This window comes from Gavia stellata, unplaced genomic scaffold (genome assembly GCF_030936135.1).
Source record: "Gavia stellata isolate bGavSte3 unplaced genomic scaffold, bGavSte3.hap2 HAP2_SCAFFOLD_79, whole genome shotgun sequence".
NCBI classification, from domain to species: Eukaryota; Metazoa; Chordata; class Aves; order Gaviiformes; family Gaviidae; genus Gavia; species Gavia stellata.
In genome coordinates, this window is record NW_026776334.1 from 19,343 (window position 1) to 25,115 (window position 5,773).

The following is a 5,773-nucleotide window of genomic DNA, read 5'->3' on the forward strand; positions in this document are numbered from 1 at the left end:
TTATAAAAGGGACGTGAGACCGCTCCAGTCGCTCACATCCACTGGCAAAGAGGTATCGTTGAGGTCAAACAACTGATCTATGTTGATGCAGTTGGAGAGGAGATCGTCTGTCTCTTCATCCCAGGGATGCTGCAGGAAAGACATGGCCATCAAGGTTTCGTCAAAGTCCAGGTTGTTCAGGCTGGGTTCAGTGAGGACCTGCTCCTGCCCCTGAGGACAGTCGACGTGGTGCCCTTGTACCGTCGAGTCCGGGTTGCGTGTTGCGGGGCTTATTGGAGGTGTGAACTCCAGATCCCCGAAAATGGAGAGGTCCCCACTCAGGTTGGTGTCTAAGATGGCCTCCCAGTTAAAGTCACCTTTCAGCGATCCCAGCTCGGTCTGCTCTTCCTGGGTCAGCAAGGCAGAGTTGGAAAGCCGCGACACCTTGGCCGTTCACTTGGGCAAGGGCTGCCTGCGCTTCTGGCCTGCTTTGCCATCCTCTGGATTCCGGTTCTCGTTGCCAGTGACTTTTTCAAATTCTTTCAGCAGCTGCTGCGACTCCGTGTTGACGTAGAGGATGCTATCGGTGGTGCAAGTTGAAGTGGCCGAGTTGGTGACGCACCATACTTCTTGCTGGGCTCTTCCGGTGAAGGATGGGAGGATCTGCACTGGGGGCATCCTCCGCTTTTTGAAGGCACCGTTCTTGAGCAGGTCAGCATGCTGGGGGTCCAGCTTCCAAAACCCGCCTTTCCCTGGCTCGCCCTTCTCCCGGGGGACCTTGATGAAGCACTTGTTCAAGGAGAGGCTGTGCCAGATGGAGTTCTAGACCCAAAAGAGAAAAAAAAACCAAGGCTGAATGCTTGTCTGCTACTGCAGCACCTACCTGTGTGGGAAGGCTGGTGGAAAAGCATGTTTTCAGCAAGGACCTTTGGGAAAAAGAAAGCAGAAATGGCAACGTCAAGACATCCCGGGCTTCTGCCCAGCAGAAGCTCCCCTGCCCCGCAGAAACTCCCCTGCCCCGCGTCACCAGCAGAGTTTTCTTGCCTCCTGTCTAATCCAGCCAGAGGTGGCAGGAGCCAAGGGGTTCAAGCTAGGACTTGCCAACCAACGGGAAGCTTTTGGGCAACTCTCCTTGGCTGTAAACGGCGGCCATGGGGCCTTGAATCATGCAGAGCACTGAGAGAAACCAGCCAGACTTGCTCTAGGCCTGGAGCTAAGCTGGAGGAGGTCAGGTCCTCCTTCATGGGTAAGGAGGAAGAGGAGGGTCTTTACACCAGTGTGGCCACGGCTTCATTAAAAGTGGCAACACATGGCAGCACCGTGGGGGATGGCATCATCAGGGCCCTCCTTGCATCCCCCAGTTCATCTGCGCCTATTGCTAGGAAAAATATTTGGCCAAAAAACCAGGCAGCATGCCTCCCCGCAGCCAGGCTGACACAAACCAGACAGGCAAAACCGCAGAGACACGTGGGCTGTCCCACCTCAGCCCTGTGTGTCCCCAGTGGTGCCTCCTGGCCCAGGGAAGCTCGGTGTGAAATCACTGCATCTTCATCAACCACCACTCAAACGAGCCGGGGGGGAAAAAAAAGGGAAAAAAAAAAAAAAAAGAGGAGTTTCTGCTCCCGTCGAGCTGTTCTGAAACCCTGAATGTGCCTGGAGTGATGTGAATAATCAGAAAGGAAACTCAGTTATTGGGTAAATAACCCAGCGTTGGACTCCACAAAGCCAAGACTGTATTAAGAGATTGGATATGGTAGAGGTTTTTTTTTTTTTTAATGTTGCCTGGATATCTTTATGCTTATTCATCCATAATCCGTAGTGCCGAATAGGAAAAACAAGGCTTGAATGCTTAGAGCTGTTGAAAAACACGCATACGCGCACACACACACCCCCCCCAAAACCCTCCTCTGGGCTGAAGCTCCTTGGGTGTGTTGGCTTTTCTCCAAAGCACTCAGCTCCCACAGGAATATATCCATCTCCCCCTGGAGTATGGGTGGCATGACCTTTCCAGGCTGTCTTCACGTATGGGAATCGGGATAGGGGATGAGAACACAGCCTCGAAAAGAAAGAAAGAAAGAGGAAGAAAAAAGGAAAGAAAGAAAGAAGAAGAAAAAAGGAAAGAAAGAAAGAAAGAAAGAAAGAAAGAAAGAAAGAAAGAAAGAGGAAGAAAAAAGGAAAGAAAGAAAGAAAGAATGAGGAAGAAATAAATAAATAAAGAAAGAAAGAAAGAAAAAAGAAGAAAGAAAGAAGAAAGAAAGAAAGAAATAAGAAAGAAAGAAATAAGAAAGGAAGAAATAAGAAAGAAAGAAAGAAGAAAGGAAGAAATAAGAAAGAAAGAAAGAAGAAAGAAATAAGAAAGAAAGAAGAAAGAAGTAAGAAAGCAATAAATAAGAAAGAAAGAAAGAAAGAAATAAGAAAGAAAGAAATAAGAAAGAAAGAAAGAAATAAGAAAGAAAGAAAGAAAGAAAGAAAGAAAGAAAGAAAGAAAAAGTAGCAGGAACACAGATAGCCCTGCAAACAATCCAGGCTGTGGTAACTCTGAATTTACAGTTTAACGAAATTTTACAAGGGTCAGAGACTTGCAAGCTGAATTCTCTGCTCCCCATCTCCCCTCCCCATCCCAAACTTCATTCAGCCTGGGCTGCCCTCTGTTATTACCCGGCCGGTTAACATACTTATCATTCCTGCCTGCAACAATCCTGTAAACCCCCTGCATCTCTGCAGAGAGCGATTGAAAACCTTCTTTCTTTTTTTAATAAACACATTTAATTAAAAACGTGGTGATTACCCAGCCGTGAGTTTGCAGGAGAAAGTCAACGGACTGGCACACAGCTCCTCCTCCTGCATTGCTCCCATAGGTCCCCCCAGCACAGGGGAGGCTGGGGGACCCAGGTGGCCCTGGAGAGGGACCGGAGGGTTTCCTTCCCCGTGATGGGCTTCAAGAGCCGCTGAAGACCCACCTGCCTGGGGAGAAGGTGGGCAACGCCTGGGCAGGGGCTTTGCAGACGTTTTGCCTGGGTGAGCACTGCCACCGGGATCATTGGCACACTGCGGATTTGGGCTGGGAATAACCCGAGCGGAGGGACGAGCCACCCAGGTCCCTCCTGCCCTGCCACATCCTAGAAAGCCTCACGTGCCAGAGGTCCCTTCGCGTGATGGAGGAGGGCGGCGAGCCCAGGTGGCTGGGAAAAGCCCCTGTGCTTCAGGTTGTCCCCAAAGCTGGTGAGCCTGGGGGCTGTCCCCTACCCCCTGGGGACATGCTTGTGCTAGCTGGGGACAGCAGCTCTATTTGACCTCACAGTGGAGGCTGTGGAAAGCCCTCCCCAGCCCTGCGGGGAGAGGGGACAAGACAAGAGGGCTCCAAATTGCCTACCTGCCAGGTGGGATCAGCATGTCGGAAGTAGCAGAAGTTGTCAGTAATCCACTGGTAGATGGCAGAAAGGGTGACTTTGGGCTTATTGCTGGCCTCCATCACCATGCAGATGAGGGTGGCGTAGGAGTAGGGCGGCTTGACGTGCGGGTTGGTCTTGTAGTCGATGTCATCCATGAGCTGAGGGTTCACGGCCATGGTGTTGTGCGCCGTCCTCGAGGTGCAGGAGGAGATGGGATTGCAGGGAGTCTGGGGGATGCCCATGCACGCTGGGTCGGCGGCCAGGGGCGAGCATGGGGCAGCAAAGCTGGGGATCCTCTGACAGTTGTGGGCGTCCTGGCCGCTGGGGCAGCAGGAGGACTTGCCCATGCTGGTGTTGGCAATTGAGAAGTCCTGCAGCCACATGAGGCTGGTCAGGCTGTCATCCAGGTCGTCCGCGTCCCCCATGCTGCCCTTCTGCCCTCTGTTCTTTCCAGCTGGCAGGCGGCTCAGCCACCCCTTAGCCATGCCTTGGCACGTCAGCAGCTCTTGGTTCACGGGATACACGTGAAGAGGAGGGAGGGGACGGGGCAGACCCTGCAATAAAAACAGGGAGAGGGTTGAGGGTCTCTGAGGCGCAGCCGCTCTGTAGCACCCAGGCAGGGTTGGACCTGGGTGGTCCCGGTGCCGCTGGGTGAGACCCATCCCCGGGGTGCTGTGCACCGGAGCCGCAGTGCCCCACTCCCCCAGGGTGCTTTAACAGTCCTGAACCTCAGGGAAACTCCCTCAAACCCCCGCACCCCAGCGTCACCCAAACCCCCGTGGGCTGGCACTGCCCGGCAAGCCTTCAGCTGAAGAAAAAATTAAAAAAAGAAAAACCCAAACAACAGAAACCTCCTCAAAACAACCACAATCCAGCCCTGCCACCCCACAGAGCGAGGGTGTTCCTCCCACCTGCCGCTAGCCGGACAAAATCTTAGGCTCCAACACCTCGGCAAAATACCTTCCAGTTCCCCTCTGGCTATCGACTGCCCTGGCTTTCATCCTATTTCTGCTCCTCCCTTCACCTGCCACCCCGAAAACAAGCCGGCGGGGGCGAGCGCGGAGCCTCCCCAACACACCCTCGCTCAGAGCGAGCCGGGAGATTCAAGCTCCCGTTATCCCCGGGCTGGGGAGGCGGCGTCTGCCTTCGCTGCTGGGCTGTGATCCCGAAATCCCCTTTCTCCGGGCGAGCAGAGCGCTCTCCGAGAGCGGCCGAGCGACGCGGAGCGCTGCGCCGACTGCGCCGGGGCAGTTCGGGCCGGGGGTTCCACGGGTGGAATGACGCCGAACTCAACAGTCGGCGCGGGGGGAGCGGGAGTAGAACGTTCTCTCTCGCTCCAGCGAAAGAAACTTTTCCCGCAAAAAGAAGGCTCGGGGCAGCCGCAGCTTGTTCAGACGCCTGAGCCCCAGTGCCACCACCCCCCGGCCCCTGCCCGCAGTGAGGGAGAGCCCAGAAACGCTGGGGCGGGCGGGGGGGTAACAATGGCAATAACAATGGCAATAACAATAGCAATAAACGTCCTCCCCTCCCTCTGCAAACCCACCGCCCCTGACGGCGGCTTCGCCTGCACAGCCCGGCTGAGCCCTCGGCACTGCTACCCCGCGGCCCCGTCCCACCGCCCTCCCCAGCGACCCCGCCGCTTTCGGCCACCGCCGCCGTCCCTTACCCCGTCCCGGCGACGTCCCCCAACTGAATATGTTAATTGTTTCTTGGAAAATATGATGAATATGTATACTTTGATTGTATATAACTTTGATAGCGGAGAAGCTAGGCACGCATACGTGGTGGAGTGATCCCCTGTGCGCCCAGCGCTGCAGTAAAGAAGTGCCTGCTCACCCACATACATTGTGTAGATGAGTTTTTATAGTACAGATTTGTAACAGTTTTGGCGACCCAGATGGGACCTTGCGAGTGAGACTGGAAGGGATCGAGTGTGGATCAGACTCCAGCCGGCACCGAGGGATTCTCGGAGGAGGACCGTCTTCCTCGACCCAAAAGCTCCTCGCAACGTTCCCTGGAGAAATAGAAAGGTAAGGCACTTCTTTTCTTTTTTGGAATTGGTGTGTTGCATTTTGCAACATCTGGTTTTGGATTCCAGAATTTTGGAATTGGTGTGTTGCATTTTGCAACATTCGGTAGCCTGCCCGTAAGGCGCGGCGAAAGCTTCGCAGGGTTGGGGCTTGGAGGGTACCCCTATGTGGAATGGGAGCCTAGGCGTCTGCCCGTAAGTCATAAGCGAAAGCTATTGCTGGGTTGGACATTTGGAAAATTGGACAATTGTCTCTGGTATTTAATTTATATTGATATTGGTTTTGGTATTTGATATTCTACGCCAATTTCGTATTGGTACTAGAATTCAAATATTGGTATTGGTTTTGGTATTTGATATTCTATACCAATTT

General features: G+C 53.5%; 1 pseudogene; it reads right to left on the minus strand.

Annotated features, from left to right (window-relative positions):
• LOC132320922 (forkhead box protein J1-like) lies at positions 1-3,856 on the minus strand (annotated as a pseudogene).
• Between the last annotated feature and the right edge of the window lie 1,917 nt (positions 3,857-5,773).